This window comes from Microcaecilia unicolor, chromosome 3 (assembly GCF_901765095.1).
Source record: "Microcaecilia unicolor chromosome 3, aMicUni1.1, whole genome shotgun sequence".
NCBI classification, from domain to species: domain Eukaryota; kingdom Metazoa; phylum Chordata; class Amphibia; order Gymnophiona; family Siphonopidae; genus Microcaecilia; species Microcaecilia unicolor.
Window position 1 is genome coordinate 16,704,090 of NC_044033.1, and position 15,862 is coordinate 16,719,951.

The window sequence follows — 15,862 nt, forward strand, 5'->3', positions numbered from 1 at the left end:
TGTAGAATCTGGCCCAGTAACCCTTATGGACCAGTGGGTTTTCAACCCAGTCCTCAAGGATTACCTGGTCAGGATATCCACAATGAATATTAATGAGAGGTATTTCCATGCAGTGGAGGAAGTGCATACTAATACATCTCATGCGTATTTATTGTGGATATCCTGAAAACCCAACGGGCCAGGCAGTCCCTGAGGACTGGGTTGAAAACCGCTGTTACAGACTGCAGTGACTTCCCCCCTCTTTCCCACCAGAAATAATTCCTTACAATTCTATATTTTTCTCTTAAGTGCTTAGAAGAGAAGCAAATGACAGAAATTATGGTAATCAGATGATTTTGTAAACACCAGGACTGTCAGTGCTTGTCCAGAGGAAAGGGTGGGGTGTTAAAACTGCTATTGAAAACTATTCTGTGACTGAGTCATTCTGGTTTTTCACTCGCTATGCAGCTGTGTCAGTTACAGTCACAAGATTCAGTCAGCTAATGCCTGGCTATATATCAACCACACACAGTAGAAAGGATTTGGCATTTAGCTCATATATTTTTCAGTTGTAGCTCTTAGAAATCTGCTTTTTTTTTTTTTGATTTGCTGTCTTGGTCTTCTTGTGTTTCCCACCACCCCCCACCCCTGAATTTTGTCACAAAATAAGTCAAAGACTGACAGGGGCCAGAAAACCCCCCAGCTATGGGAAGATGACATAAGGAAAGTGGTGATCATTAGGGATAGGCAGAGGGCACAAATTTTTGTTTTTATGTTCATTTGGGCTTTTCCCCCCAATTTGTGGACTTTTTTTTGATTGATTTCACACATTCATTCTAATTTAAAAAATGTGAATATGCTAATTGACAACATATGTTAATTCATAAGTTAATGTGTGTTAAATTAATTTAGCATGCACTAATTAATGTAAATCCCTAGTGATCACCTTTCATCTCTCATTCTGCAGGGGGAACACTGTGGTCAAACATTCTGGCTTTCTTAGACACAAACGTTTCTTGCGTATCCTGGCATCAAATAACCGACACCGAGTTATCTTCTTCCTTCATCTTTTCATTCCAGTGAGCAAAACGAGGCATCTCAATGTTAGACTAGAAGGTCACAAGACAAAAAAACAACTTTGTAGCTATCTGGTCCCCTTTGGGGGTGATTTATACAAATGGATATCTCCAACTAGGAACCCTGAGGATGCGCCGTACAAGCCTGTTCTATAATTACGAGTGTGGATACCCAACAATCTAATTAAAAATGGAAAATTACCGGGCACATTTCCATATAAAGTTTTAAATGCTAAATAACTTAAATTTAATCCGCAGTTCCACCGGAAGTCAATGTAACTCCAAAAACAAGGGATTTACATGATCAAATGTTAACTTCTGGTATAACAATCTCACAGCTGTTTCTTCATAAGTTTTACAGATAAACCAACATATAAAGAATTACAGTAGTCTAATATAGACAAACTACAAATTGAACTAATATCCTAAAATGAGGCTGATAAAAATAAGAGTGGAGTAATCGCAATGTCTTACTTAAAAAATGATTTCCAGACCACTGAGGTAACCTGTGCTTCAGAATTCAAGGGAGAGTCCAGAAGGACGCCCAACACTTTAGAAACAGTGCCAGTCTTAAAAATTGTACCATCAACCCAACTGAACCAAGAGTCTTTCTTTAAACTAAACCACAAAAATCAAGTTTTCTCAGTATCGGTGCCCCTGTCATTTAATGTTTGTGGATACGCCAGCCATAGACCTGGCACAATTATGGGTGTCTAAATGCAACAGGGATGCATGGAACATGGTATTCTGTAAATTCCATTGCATAACTAGGAGTTCGCCCATGCTCTGCTCTTTATATGCCCAGTGGTGGGAGGTGAGGTAAACGGGGTAAGCATGGCTTGTGGCGCCCTCCTGCTATGCTTACCTCATTTACCGGAGCTGGCTCGCCTTGCTGAACAACCGGCTCGCAAGATGTTTAAAAAATTAACAACCGGCTCATGCGAGCCGGTGTGAGCCGGCTTCAGCACACCACTGTATACGCCCCTTCCAATACACGCTGTGTAAGTTAAGCAGGCATTTGCAGAATAGCACTTTGATGCCCTGGTGGCACTTTTAGGGTGTGTACACATACACGTGTGTTAGTATACTACACATTAATGCGGTATGATTACAGAACTGCCCCTTTACCCCTGACCATACTCAGTATGTCGGAGGCCAAGCAGCCAGGTTCTTCCTTGCATCACTGGTGTAATGTTTTGGTATATCCTCATTTGTTGGTCGTTTAAGATTATAATGAATTCAATGTACAAAACCTATAGTGTCCCTTTTTATTCGCACTTTTTTATAAGAATAAAATAATGTATAATAAAAACAAAAATATATATATTGCTGTACTTTGGGGTGTTGTGTGTTCTTTGCCTGTTTACTGTGACTGTGTTATGCGTTCTATGGAGAGGGAAACATCACTATTCTAATTCTGGAACTGGGGGGGGGGGGCAGTTTTATACATCAAGAGAGAGCACAGACCAGGCAGAGTGGATTGTGGATTAGTTCCACGGATGTGGTTCTAGTTTTCTTCTCCATGTTTGGTGACTCAGCAGTTCTAGCTTACAGAGACGTGGAAGTTGGTACTCATGAAGTTAGTAGACTTCAGAAAGGAAGCCGCCCGCCTCTGCTGCAGAATGTTGCAGGTTTAAGGATCCCTGGAGGTGGGGGTGGCGTATTCAACCTGGGGTTGGGATGAATCTCTTTCAAAATCTGCACCTTAGTCCATAAGATTATCTACGGTGCAGTCCCAGGTTACATGATTGACCTAATCAATCTCCCAATCAGAAATAGTACCAGTTCATCACGGTCTTATCTGAATCTCCACTACCCTAATTGCAAAGGACTAAAATACAAGACAGCCCATGCGTCCAACTTCTCTTACATAAGCACGCGCCTGTGGAACGCACTGCCACAAGTGGTGAAAACAACTTATGATCACCTAAAATTCAGAAAATTATTAAAGACTCGCCTATTCAGAAAGGCATATCCAAATGACCCAACTTAGCTGACTCAACCCTGTAACACTTCACTATCAAAGATCGTATTGAACATTGACAAACCCTTTTACCTCAAACCCAACTTGATTGAATCTTATCTTCCCTATCCCACTATAACATTTTGTACTATTCCCATACCGGACTTGGCTAATTCCTTCACGGTATTATGTAAGCCTTATTGAGCCTGCAAATGTGTGGGAAAATGTGGGATACAAATGTAACAAATAATAATAAGGAATTGCTCGACGAGTCATGGAGCTGATACCTTTGCAGCTCCAAAAGCCAAGAGCATAATTGTTTTTATGAATCCCTCAAATAAGCATGAAAGAAAAGCTCATGTCTAAATCCACATACGTCTGGCAAATTAGAAACATTATGGGGCTCATTTTCAAAACAGAAGAACATCCAAAAAGTGGCATAAAGCAGCTTTTGGAGTTTTCCCCCCAAAATGTCCAAATTGTTATTTTTGAAACCCAGTTTAAGATGGTTTTCTAGGCAGTTCGTTTGAAGTGCATCCAGATCGCAAGGGGAGATGTTGGATTTCTGTGTTCCTAACTCATGGTTGTTTTCTGCCATAATGGAACAAAGCCAAAATGTCCAGGGCTAAAACCTTGACCTGTTTTAATAACAAAGTTTGAGCTGTCAACATGATCTAAAAGTACCGTTTTGGAAGCCTAGAAAAAAAAATATTTCATGCATTAAGGAAGGTCAACGAAGATCAAATGACTGCCAGTGTAGCTTAATAGTGAAGATGTAATTAGATCCAAAAGAACACCTTTCGGAAAATGGAAAGTAGACCCTCATGAGAAAACAGGGATGAACACAAGCGCATGTAAAACAGTTGTAGGGCGTGATGAGAGAGAATTTGAAAAAAAACTTGTCATAGAGAGGAAACCTAATAATAAACTATTTTACAAGTACATTCAAAGAAAACGACCAAGAGGGAATTAGTTGGGCCTTTCGATGACCAAGAGGTAAAAGACGAACTCAGGGAAGACAAGGTCATGGCAGGAATACAAACTGAATTCTTTGCTTCTGTTCTTATTGAGGAGGAAGTTGCAATGGTGTAGCCAGAAATTATTTTGGGGAGGGGGAGTGAGGGGGGGCAACATAGTTAACATGGGTGGGTACTAGGTTCCTTCTTACGTCTCCCCTTTCCCCATCAAAATTAAAATACCTGAGCCAGATTTGGAGCAGGCCTTTTGCAACATAGGCACCGGTGCGAGGCTCAAGGGCCGAACTTCATAGGCACCACTTCATTCAAAATCCATTTGGGGGACAAGCTGCTCCCCTTGAACCCCACCTAGCTACACCTTTGCCTTAGATGGTGATCCTCCAGCCCCTGCAGCTGAAGAAGTCCAGAACTCTGCCTGTCAGCTGTGTCTCTCAACAACAGCCGTCTAATCACATCTGCATCCAAGAAATGAACCGAGAAATTCAGCTACCTTCACATTTGTAGCTTTCACATACAAAAGTCCATTATACACAGCCAAGCCACATGATACTGTGGTATATGCTCTGACCCAAGAGTAGGGACATAGATCTCAAAGCTCTGACAGAATCTTTCAAACGAAAAGACTGTATTCCCAGAACCATCTGCAGAAAGATTGCTTTCTTCATCTAAAACACCTGGAGAAAAACAGTCTTGATAATTATATTTATTTATCACATTTGTATCCCACTTTTTTCCCACTGATTGCAGGCTCAAAGTGGCTTACAATAGTACTGTAATAAAGTTGCAATGCAAATAAGTACAGTTTTGCAAATTGAGAAACAAGGTATGAATCACATTTCAACAATAGTTATTAAGTAAAATAGAATTAACAATTAATCAATAATAAAATGAGGAAGATAATAACGTGTAGTGTCCATTGGGTCATATGATGGTAAAGTATAATTCTGATTAAGTTAAACCTGGGGAATAAGCCTTTTTAAACAATTATAAACATCTTTGGTCACCGGTATTGGATTTTGTGTCAAGGATTGATCTGATGTTATTACCTCTAATTTTTGTTGCTCTGTATCAGTTTCTTAAATTGTGTGAGTTTCTTTTATTTTTCTTATTCTTTTGGCAGTCATTCGTATAAGGGTCCTTTTACTAAAGTGCGCTGGAAAAAATGGCTTGCGGTAGTGTAGGCGCGGGTTTTGGGCATGCGCCGATCCATTTTTCAGCGCGCCTGTAAAAAAGCCACTTTTACCATTTTTGATGAAAATGGACGTGCGGCACAATGAAAATTGCCGCGTGTCCATTTTGGGCCTGTGACCTTACCCGGCAGCCATTGACCTAGTGGTAAAGTTTCACACGGTAACCGGGCGGTAATGACCTACGTGCGTCAAATGCCACTTGGCGCATCCGATATATGCGGCTGAATAAAAATTATTTTTTGGCTGCGCGTATCGCAGGGGTGTATCTGTAATGGGGCCACAGGGGCCAGGGCCCCCGTAGATTTGGCCCTGGACCCCCCTACCGACGGCCCTCGCAACCCCTCCTCCCGCCGCCAACCTGCCGTCGCCTACCTTTGCTGGCAGGGGACCCCAACCCCCACCAGCCGAAGCCGTTGTCCTTTGTTCGTTTTTCTTCTTTCTGAGTCTGACTGGTCTCTGACATCCTGCACGTACACAACACGCAGGACATCAGAGTCAGACTCAGAAAGAAGAAAAATGAACAAAGGACAACGGCTTCAGCTGGCGGGGGTTGGGGTACCCCGCCAGCACAGGTAAGCGACAGCGGGCGGGGGGTCAAGAGGGTCGTTGGGCGGGCGACAGTTGTTGGAGGTGGTTCTGGCGGCAGTGGTGGCGGCGGCGGGCGGGGGCTGCGGCGGGGGGGGGGGGTCGCCAGGGGGGGGCTAAAATGTGCCCCCTAACCTCGGCTCTGGACCCCCCCTACTGGCGAAGTCCAGATACGCCCCTGGCGTATCGGCCATGTGCCAAAAATGAAATTACCACAAGAGCCATGTGGTAGCCGGGCAGTATGCGGCTTAGTTTAAGGGCCCTGTAGTGTTTCGCTTTTGATATCTACTATATTTTATGAATGATTAATGCAAGTTCGGCTTTACAGTAGATTCTACATAGTTCTATTGTCTTTTTTTTTCTTGTTTGTTGTTATTAAAATCGTAATAAAACTTTTTGAACTAAAAAAAAATTCACCCAGAGAAAACCTGCTGCAAACAGAAAATCACAGAGAGGGAGTCCCATGAGGTGGCAGAGCTAAAAATACAGAATAAATCATAAAAGACTTATACCCATAGGAGCCAACTTTTCAAAATTATTGGGGGTAACATAGTAATATAGTAACATAGTAGATGACGGCAGAAAAAGACCTGCATGGTCCATCCAGTCTGCCCAACAAGATAAACTCATATGTGTATACTTTACCTTGATTTGTACCTGCCTTTTTCAGGGCACAGACCTTACAAGTCTGCCCAGCAGTATTTTCCCGCCTCCCAACCAGCAGTCCGCCTCCCATCACTGGCTCTGGCAGACCGTATAAGTCTGCCCTCCACTATCCTCGCCTCCCAACCACCAACCTCTCTTCCCCCACCTGCTCCGCCATCCAATTTTGGCTAAGCTTCTGAGGATCCATTCCTACTGCACAGGATTCCTTTATGCACATCCCACGCATGTTTGAATTCCGTTACCGTTTTCATTTCCACCACCTCCCGCGGGAGGGCATTCCAAGCATCCACCACCCTCTCCGTGAAAAAATACTTCCTGACATCTTTTTTTGAGTCTGCCCCCCTTCAATCTCATTGGTGGGTGCTAAGCCCAATGGAAATGACCCCTCCATGGACACATACAAGGAATTTTCTCAATATTGGGGGTGCTCAAGCACCCACAGCACCCACAGAGTCGGCTCCAATGCTTATACCCCCTGCCTCAGGAGGATGAAGTCCTGAAAGAGATAGTCCCTGGCTTCCTGACGACCACCAAATGTGAAGCAAAAATTAGTGAAAAGCACAGAAGCTGAAAAAGAAGAGAACGACACAAGTCCCAGCCAGTACATACCACAGGGCCACATGGGAAAAACATTGAACACGACAGGATCCTACTCAGGCACCTTCTCTAACGTAGTTTATTATTCAATGCAGATCATGTGCAGAGACTCCAGAATCCAGCTCAATGTGACTCCACAGTGACCTCTAGTGGCTTTACCTGAATATTGAATGATTGACTTCAACCTCTTAGTTCTCTAGAAAGGAGGCGTTTCCCCTTGACCAGTATTATATCGGGGAAGGACATTCATTTTGGAGGGAACTTGGCAGGGGAATAAAAACCCTGAGCACGGTTCAAATTATTTTCTTTGGCTCCCTGAGCTGTGTGTGGGGGCGGAGCTATCTAGCCCTAAAGCCCTAGTCAGATAAGCCACAGCAGATAGAGAAACCTGACTGCGCAACCCAGGAGAAAAAAGGGGGGACAAAAGCAGCTTAGGGTCTGCCCTGCCTAGGTGAAAGTGGGAACAGGGAATCCACTTCACCCCCCCCCCCCCCGAGGGATATGGGAGTAAAGGAGAAGCTGGGTCTAGTAATATACTTTCAGCAGGGTGCCAGGACCTGTATCCTGGGGTGACCCTATCATTAGGACTTTGAAAATACTGATTTGATTGTGTTTGAGAAGAAATCCATCCAAATGGTGGTTTATGGCATCGTTTGGATGTTTTTCTCTTTTGAAAATGGGTTCCAACTCTCCCATATTATGTTTTAGGCTTCTAGCATTTATATACAGACATTTCAAATTGTGCTTTTTCCCTACATCTACAACCTGCTTAGAAGATGATGGGGATCATTTGCATCCTTTACTCTGCTCTCCCCTTAAACACTCCTGGCTTTCTTTCACCATTGTTTAAACCTCTCTATTGGGATTCCCTAAATGTCCTGTCTCAATAATATCTCCCCTGTGTTCATATCCCATCATTCCTCTGTGCACCTTGCACCCCATGCCCAGCATCTCCCTTCTGTGTTCCTATTCTCTACATAAGCACATAAGCACCGCCATACTGGGAAAAGACCAAGGGTCCATCAAGCCCAGCGTCCTGTCTCCGACAGCGGCCAATCCAGGCTTCAAGACCCCGGCAACCCCCCCCCAAAAAAAAAAAAAAAAAAAATTAATAATGTTCATTGGACTTTTCCCTCAGGAATCTGTCCAAACCCCCTTTAAATTCCGTAAGGCCAGCTGCTGACACTACATTCTCCAGCAACGAGTTCCAGAGTCCAACTACACGCTGAGTAAAGAAAAACTTTCTCTTGTTTGTTTTAAATCTGCCATATTCTAGCTTCATCTTGTGTCCCCTGGTTTTGTTGTTGTTTGAAAGTGTAAACAAACGCTTCACATCTGTCCGCTCTACTCCGCTCATTATCTTGTAGACGTCTATCATATCACCCCTCAGCCACCTTTTCTTCAAGCTGAAGAGCCCTAACCTCAGCCTTTCCTCATAGGAAAGTCGTTCCAACCCTTTATCATTTTCGGCTGGTATCTCCCCTCTGTGTCAATATACCCACCCTCCAGTGTTCAGCATTGTATCTCTATTCCATATCCTCCTTCCCTCCCACCCCCATGTCTGACGCCCCTCTGTGCCCATATGCCATCCCCATACAGCATCTCACATTTGTGTCCCTATCCCCATGCCCCCCACCTAATGCCCATCATCTCCCTTCTGTATTTGTACACCTCCCTATGTCCCCTTTCTCCCTCCTCCTGGCCCCACCCCAACCAGCTTCTCTTCCTCTCTCTTCCCTACCCTTTATGCATCTGGCTCTTTCTCCCACTGTGGGTTCAGCATTTGACCCCCTCTTCCTTTATCCCCATGTCCAGCATCTCTCTCCCTTCCCTCTAACCCCTCCCACTCCCATAGGTCCAGCACCTCTCTCCCTTCACTCCAGCTCTCCTTGCAGGTCCACACAGTGGCGTACCAAGGGGGGGCGGTGGGGTCGGTCCGCTCCGGGTGCACGCCGTGGGGGGGTGCCATGCGCCTGTCAGCTCTTCGTTTTCATGCTCCCTTTCCCCCGGAACAGGTTAGAGGGAGCATGAACACGAAAAGCTGGCAGGCGCGCGGCACCCCCCCATGGCGTGCACCCGGGGAGGTTCTTTCGCCGGGGGGGGCATCATGCTGTTCTGGGGGGGCGCTGCACCCGGGGGGCGGGGCGCATCGGCAATCCGCCCCAGGTGTCAGCCCCCCTAGGAACGCCACTGGGTCCACATCTCTCTCTTTCTTCCCTTCAGCCATCCCCTGCATATCCAGCACCTCTCTCCCTTCCCTCCAACCCCCCATTTGCAAGTCCACTACCTCTCTTCATTCCCTCCAACCCCCTGCCCTTCACAAGTCCAGCATCTCTCCCTTCCCTTCAGTCCCGTCCCCTCCCAGGGTCAGCACCTCTGTGTCTGCCTTACCCCCCCCCCCCCAAAGTCCAACACCTCCATGTCTTCCTTATCCCCCCACAAGTCCAGCATATCCATGTCTTCCTTACCCCCCTGCAAGTCCAGCACCTCCACATTTTCCTCCCCCCCCCCCCCCCACACACAAGTCCAGCACTCTCCCTTCCCTTCAGCCCCCTCCCCTCGCAGGGCCAGCACCCCATTGTCTTCCTCACCCTCTCCCATCCCCACCGCAGCACTTGCATTTAATGCCTGGCAACAACTCACAGATGTGGCATCCTGCTCTGGGCTCTTCCCTCTCCCGCGTCCCACCCTGCGTAAACAAGAAGTTGCATCAGTGCGGCAGAGGGAAGGCCCTGAAGGAGGAAACCACATCTGTATGGCGTTGGTGCCAGGCAGCGCTGATAGCGAAGTACAAGCACTGCGGCGGGGATGGGAGAGGCTGAGGAAGACATGGAGGTGCTGGCACTGCGGGAGGGAGGCTGAAAAGATGCTCCTGGGTGGGCCTGAGGCAAAACTGGGTGGGCCAGGTCCACCCGTAGCTATGTCCCCGGTTGTTATTGGCCCAGTTATTTGCCTAATAAATGTTAAAGTAAACTTGTTGGTTCAGAACACCGATCTCGGTGTGGTCTGCGTTCTTGATTGAAAGGAGTGTGAAGCAGGTGTGTTAAAAATGCCACAGCCTCTCAACTTCAGCCAGTCCCGGCCCTGGTCCCCAACCAATAAATATATGTGAGAGTCTCTCCTTTATAGTATCTGGGCATACCCAGGGAATTCACTTTACATATGCAAAGTAGGGTGCTACAATGGTAAACCAAGCTTAATGTTAAAGGCAAGAATCCATTCACATAGAGATCAGATCAGACACCATAAAGCAAACCAAGGTGACACTTTGTAAAGGAGCAGTTCTTGGGCCAAAAGCACTACATTGACCTTATGATCAGGATACTACAAGGAAAGTTTAACGCAATCCAGGAATACAAGACATTTGAAGTTAAAATGATTAGATACTCTGAAACTAATAACAAAGATTTGGAAGGCGGTAGAACTAGAGGGCACGATATGAGATTGAAGGGGAGCAGACTCAGGAAAAATGTCGGGAAGTATTTTTTCACGGAGAGAGTGGTGGATGATTGGAATGCCCTCCCGCGGGAGGTGGTGGAGAGGAAAACGGTAACCGAATTCAAACATGCGTGGGATAAACATAAAGGAATCCTGTTCCGAGGGAATGGATCCTCAGAAGCTTAGCCGAGATTGGGTGGCAGAGCCGGTGGTGGGAGGCGGGGCTGGTGGTTGGGAGGCGGGGATAGTGCTGGGCAGACTTATACGGTCTGTGCCAGAGCCATTGGTGGGAGGCGGGGCTGGTGGTTGGGAGGCGGGGATAGTGCTGGGCAGACTTATACGGTCTGTACCCTGAAAGAACAGGTACAAATCAAGGTCAGGTATACACAAAAAGTAGCACATATGAGTTTATCTTGTTGGGCAGCCTGGATGGACCGTGCAGTTCTTTTTCTGCCGTCATCTACTATGTTACTATATTATAAACCATAAAATTCTACTGCCTTTCAGACAGCTGCTCCTCATCAATCCATCTCTTCCAACTTCTTACCCCTCCCCCTTTTCCCTTCAAATTATCATTAGAACGCTTTCATGATGATTCTAGCATTGCCATGTTTTGCTCATGTTGTCCTAACCCGAAGAAGAGGGTTTTAGCTCTTGAAAGCTAAACAAAAATGTGCCAATAAAAAAAAGCATCATCTTACATGTATTTTCTTTTGTTTTTGTTAACATTTATTTCAAAACCACAAACGAAATGTCAGCCAATGGGGGGGGGGGGGGGGGGGGGGTGGGGGGGGCTTTCAGCATCAAGTCAACAATGGCACAGCTGACACCAGATGTGAAGGTTGGTCATCTCAACTGCTGCCAAGAACAGAGATCACAGTATGTTTGAACAACAAATTCTATATTGTTCACTTACAAAGATGTGAAGGGTCATTGTACAGAACCTGTACTATATCCCTGTGAGCCTGGTCCTTCTGTCTCCACTGTGGGCTTGTCAATCACTGCCTTCTCTCAAACCAAAAAATTAGAACTACAGTCAACAAACAATGGACAACAATGGACATTAAGGCTGTCACATTTTCATGGTATGCCAGCAATGGAAGAGTGGCCTAGTGGTTAGAGCACAGGTCTTGCAATCCAGAGGTGGCTGGTTCAAATCCCGCTGCTGCTCCTTGTGATCTTGGGCAAGTCACTTAACCCTCCATTGCCTCAGGTATAAACTTAGATTGTGAGCCCTCCTGGGACAGAGAAATATCCAGAGTACCTGAATGTAACTCACCTTGAGCTACTACTGAAAAAGGTGTAAGCAAAATCTAAATAAAAAAAATAAATATTTGAGATTCCATTGCTACTATTTGAGATTCTGAATGGAATGTTGCTATTATTGGTGATTCTACATGGAATGTTGCTGAGTGGAGGAGTGGCCTAGTGGTTAGAGCATCAGTCTTGCAATCCAGAGGTGGCCGCTTCAAATTCCAATGCTGCTCCTTGTGATCTTGGCCAAGTCACTTAACCCTCCATTGCCTCAGGTACAAACTTAGATTGTGTGTGAGCCCTCCTGGGACAGAGAAATATCCAGTGTGCCTGGATTTAACTCACCTTGAGCTACCACTGAAAAAGGTGTGAGCAAAATCTTAATAAATAAATATCCAGGCTCATATTGCATCCAAGTCAGAGACATAGCTAGGACTGAACAGAAAAATTAAAATGTACCCCTATAATACCATCTCTCCAAAGGTAGTGAGGATGGGGGGGCCTGCAACAAGCACACATTCCATACCATGCCATAGTAAACCTAGTAGCGCTATAGAAATGTTAAGTAGTAATAGAATTAGAAACTGAAATGCGAAATATCAGAGGTGCACATTTCTCAAAACTGACATATTATTGACTTTTTTTTTACCTTTGTCATCTGACTATTGCTTCGGTCCCTCTGCGGCATCCCAGCATCTGACTGCCCGTCGCTGAACCCCGTCCCTCCCTGGTGTACCTTACAGGCGTCCCCAGCTCCTGCAGTGATTCAGTTATTGCTGCCTGCACCAGGTCCGCAGACTTCCATCGGCTGGGTCCCATCAGACAGGAAATGATAAAAGCGAGGGGAGGACGCAGCCCATGGAAGCCTGCAAGGCCGGCGCAGGCGAAAACTGTAACAATGGCAAAACATTCCAGCTTGCTGCAATTAGAATTTTACAGACTATAGTCCTAGACGGAGTAGGTTCTGATGGAAGTAGAAGCTTATTGCAGTAAGAGGAAAGCTACAATCCCTCCCCCCCCCCTAAAAGTATGGCCATATATTCAGCACTTTACTGACAGTTCAGGAGTTCAAATTATTTACTGTGTATTATAGTCATGGCCAGGGCTTTTTTTGAGGGGGAACTTGGGGGTACTGAGTACTGGCACCTTTTCCATTGTCTGCTAAAATTGACCCATGGTCCCCAAGTTTTAATGAAAGAGTTCAGGCTCTACACACCAATTCTGCCTTGTCATAGATTCTGTGAGTGGTTGCAGGGGGCCTGGCTATTGTGAGGTGGGTCCCTCAGTGATCACCCCACCCCTGAAGGGTGACCCGGCATTTGAGTACCGGCACCTTTTCCATTGTCTGCTAAAATTGACCCATGGTCCCCAAGTTTTAATGAAAGAGCTCAGGCTCTACACACCAATTCTGCCTTGTCATAGATTCTGTGACTGCTTGCAGGGGGCCTGGCTGTTGTGGGGTGGGTCCTTCAGTGATCACCCCACCCCCTGAAGGGTGGCCTAGCATTTGAATACCGGCACCTTTTTCACTAGAAAAAACACACTGCTCTTTAGGATTCCAGAATCTTGCTATTCCTTGGGGTTCTACATGGAATGTTGCTACTATCTGAGATTCTGCATGGAATCTTGTCACTCTTTAGAAGGGCTTTTTTTGAGGGGGTACTTGGGGGTACTGAGTACCGGCACCTTTTCCATTGTCTGCTAAAATTGACCCATGGACCCCAAGTTTTAATGAAAGAGCTCAGGCTCTACACAACAATTCTGCCTTGTCATAGATTCTGTGTGACTAGTTGTAGGGGGCCTGACTATTGTGGGGTGGGTCCCTCAGTGATCACCCCACCCCTGAAGGGTGACCCGGCATTTGAGTACCGGCACCTTTTCCATTGTCTGCTAAAATTGACCCAAGGACCCCAAGTTTTAATGAAAGAGCTCAGGCTCTACACACCAATTCTGCCTTGTCATAGATTCTGTGACTGCTTGCAGGGGGCCTGGCTGTTGTGGGGTGGGTCCTTCAGTGATCACCCTACCCCTGAAGGGTGACCCAGCATTTGAGTACCGGCACCTTTTCCATTGTCTGCTAAAATTGACCCATAGAACCCAAGTTTTAATGAAAGAGCTCAGGCTCTACACACCAATTCTGCCTTGTCATAGATTCTGTGGCTGGTTGCAGGGGACCTGGCTATTGTGGGGTGGGTCCTTCAGTGATCACCCCACCCCTGAAGGGTGGCCTAGCATTTGAGTACCGGCACCTTTTCCATTGTCTGCTAAAATTGACCCATAGAACCCAAGTTTTAATGAAAGAGCTCAGGCTCTACACACAAATTCTGCCTGGTCATAGATTCTGTGACTGGTTGCAGGGGCCCTGGCTATTATGGGGTGGGTCCTTCAGTGATCACCCCACCCCTGAAGGGTGGCCTAGCATTTGAGTACCAGCACCTTTTTTCCTAGATAAAATGCACTGGTCATGGCTCCCTTAAAATTTATGTGCTGCTAACATTCCCTAGCCTGCTTGGCCCCTTCATCGCCCTGTGACATCACAGCAGCTTAGAATGTAGTCCAGCTTTTGCGTTGAGAAAATAATGTTCAGACAACATGCTTGCAGGGGGGGGAGGTTGTTTTAACGTTCTATCACTGGCAGAAGGGAGGGGCAGGATTGAAATCTCATAGGGGGGTCTTTTACTGAAGCTTAGCTCGAGTTATCTGCAGCAGGACCCATAGAAATAAAATTTTTAGATTCCACACAGTTATTTATTTATTATCTCATTTGTACCCCACATTTTCCCAACTGCGTCAGGCTCAATGTGGCTTACATCGCACAGCAGAGGCAGATGCCAATGCAGTACAATTAAGCTGATACAACAGAAAACCTACATAAGTAATAATGGGGAGGATGGGGAAGGGACGGAAGGAGCAGGGAAACCAGGAGAGAGGAGGAAAGGGTGGATGCGTCCAAAATCGTCACTAGATTGATGTGTATCAAGCAAAGGAGACACATGCTGAGTCCTTGGGACAAGCTTTTCCAAATAACAGGGTCTTAAGTGATTTCCTGAAATTTAGATGGTTGGAAATGGTTTTCATAGTTTTTGGTAAAGAGTTCCATAGTTGCGAGCTGATGAAGGAGAAGGATGAAGCATACGTGGGTTTGTACTTAAGTCCGTTGCAGTTTGGGTAATGAAGGTTTAGATATGAACGGGATAGTCTCAATGCATTCCTGGGAGGTAGGGTGATTAGATTAAGCACGTAGCCAGGGACTTCATCATATAGAATTTTGTGAACTAGGGAACAGAGTTTAAAGGTGATTCGATCCTTGACAGGAAACCAAAGTAATTTCTCTCGGAGCTGTTTCGCACTTTCAAATTGGATTTTCCATAAATTAATCTAGCCGCTGTGTTTTGGGCCATCTGCAGTTTCTTAATTAGTTGTTCTTTACATCCAGCGTAAACTCCGTTACAATAATCCAAGTGGCATAAAACAATGGACTGTATTCCAGTGGTCACCAACCCCTTCCCACCCTAAAAAAAAATTTTTTTTTAGCCAGCCTCTATGCCAGCCTCAAATGTCATACCCATCTCCATGACAGCAGTATGCAGATCCCTGAAGCAGTTTTAGTGGGTGCAGTGCACTTCAGGCAGGCGGACCCAGGCCCATCCCCCCCTACCTGTTACACTTGTGCTGGTAAATGTGAGCCCTTCAAAACCCACCCGAAACTCACTGTACCCACATGTAGGTGCCCCCCATTACCCTTAAGGGCTATGGTAGTGTTGTACAGTTGTGGATAGTGGGTTTTGGGTTTGTGGGGGCTCAGCAAAGGTAAGGGAGCTATGCGCCTGGGAGAAATTTGTGAAGTCCACTGCAGTACCCCCTAGGGTGCCCGGTTGGTGTCCTGGCATGTCAGGGGGACCAGTGCACTATGAATGCTGGCTCCTTCCATGACCAAATGCCTTGGATTTGGTCATTTTTGAGATGGTTGGCCTCGGATCCATTATCACCGAAAACCATGGACGACCATCTCTAAGGTCGACCATCTCAACATTTAGGTCGACCATCTCTAAGGTCGACCTAAATGTTGAGATTTGGGCATCCACGACCGTATTATCGAAACAAAAGATGGACGCCCATCTTGTTTGGATAATACGG

At 46.0% G+C, this 15,862-nt stretch overlaps 1 long non-coding RNA gene across 1 annotated transcript; it reads right to left on the reverse strand.

The window, feature by feature from the left end:
* Window positions 1-583: 583 nt before the first annotated feature.
* On the reverse strand, window positions 584-2,365 carry LOC115465352. The gene is made up of 2 exons (XR_003941400.1): window positions 2,026-2,365; window positions 584-1,844 (listed from the first exon to the last, which is right to left on the reverse strand). It is a non-coding gene; the product is annotated as an uncharacterized LOC115465352 (long non-coding RNA).
* Between the last annotated feature and the right edge of the window lie 13,497 nt (window positions 2,366-15,862).